This window comes from Carassius carassius, chromosome 44, assembly GCF_963082965.1.
Source record: "Carassius carassius chromosome 44, fCarCar2.1, whole genome shotgun sequence".
In the NCBI taxonomy this organism is placed as follows: Eukaryota; Metazoa; Chordata; class Actinopteri; order Cypriniformes; family Cyprinidae; genus Carassius; species Carassius carassius.
In genome coordinates, this window is record NC_081798.1 from 8,903,186 (window position 1) to 8,904,807 (window position 1,622).

The window sequence follows — 1,622 nt, forward strand, 5'->3', positions numbered from 1 at the left end:
GCCAAGAGGATGATGGGTTTGGCACATGCCTATGATTTGTACCAGATTCAGACAAGATTTTGACAGATTACAACCAAATTTGGTGTTTATTATAATTTCTGTCTAATTGAAAATACCACATGCACAGACAAAATGGGCTAAAGGAAAGCCCATCTTTTTTCAAATAAAGTATTTCTTGATTTGGAAAAGAAAAAGTTATTTTTAAGTTATTTATATGATGATCTATTACAGATGTACAGTTCCTGAAAAATGATTAAGCTCTTTTATGATGTTGCCTCTCCTTATTCCTGGCTGGCATTTGAGGTGTTTAATGTTTTTCACTTGAAGTATACTGTAGTATTTATTTCCATTTTATCAGTGCTAATGCAGTGTCAATATCATGTATGTGTTGATTTTGTGTTTTTAGGTGCTGTGTCGCTATAGAAATGATTGGAATGTCAACCTCAAATTCAAACTAACATATTTAGGATTCATATACAGTTATGACATGATAACTACTAATCTAAATACATACGTCACATTAATAGTCATAACTTTTATAAATGTAAATGTATTTTAAATGCAATTTGTATTATTTATAGATGAGAAACCCCTATCATGCTTGCCCTTTTCCTAGGCAATAAGCCCCCTGGATTGAACTCTATAGTGAATTTAGATACATGGTCTCAGATCTGACACTGCTGTCTGAATATTTTGGAATCCCTTTGACCTTCAAGCTACCTTTTCTCTTTCTTCTTATGACCACATTCATAATGTGCAATGCAAGCAATATTATCACTTTTATTCTCTTTTTTGTTTTGTTTTCACGTTCTCTCTTGCCATCAGACTCTTTAAATCTGGTGCATTTTGTGACAGTTGTAGCAAAGAGGGAGACGCGCTGGAGTGTGTGTCTACAGAGCTTTGGAAGAGAATGTGGCACACTCATCCGGACATTACCAAGTCTGCCTCGAAATAAATGAGGTGAATAAAACAAAATGTTATTATTTATTTTAGCACCAGACCTGTTTATCTATGCTAAACTGAGGCAATAAAATAATTAAGCTATAATTAAATCTAATCTCCAGAGTCTTTCTGCTCAGGCGGGGTTAAAAGCAGACCTCTCAGCCAATGAGGTGGAGGAATTTCTGACTCTCTTCAAATCTCATCCAATCGAAGACAAACTGGAGTGTGTCACACGGGAAGCACTGGAGTACAAAGTCTGTGAATTTTTCTCTGCATTCTCTTTCTTTGTGGTTAAAATATCATTAAACTTCCTTGCATTGTTTTCCCCCATTTTTGCAGTGCTTTGGTCTTCCATTCATCTTGTGTCGTGTGAATGTGAAGGCTGAGGTCTTCTTTGGTTCCAACAAATTTGAGCTCATGGCTTATTTCATTGGTAGCCTAATTCTAAAATAGGAATGTAGACAATTTACTGATTAACTAATTAACCAACAATTGATCTAATTTACATATTTTATTACACATTTAGACTTTCCTTTTTATTTTTAGAAGGGCTATTCCAATTACTGTCATGATAAAAAATCTTTTTTATCATGAACAGCATTTATCTCTCGAATGATAAGCAAGGTATGGTATTAATGCTTTGTTATTAAATCTTATGTGCTAAGTTGTGTTTACATTTT

General features: G+C 34.0%; 1 pseudogene; it reads left to right on the forward strand.

Moving 5' to 3' along the window:
- Positions 1-249: 249 nt before the first annotated feature.
- Positions 250-1,395, forward strand: LOC132126214 (glutathione S-transferase kappa 1-like; annotated as a pseudogene).
- The last annotated feature ends 227 nt before the right edge of the window (positions 1,396-1,622 follow it).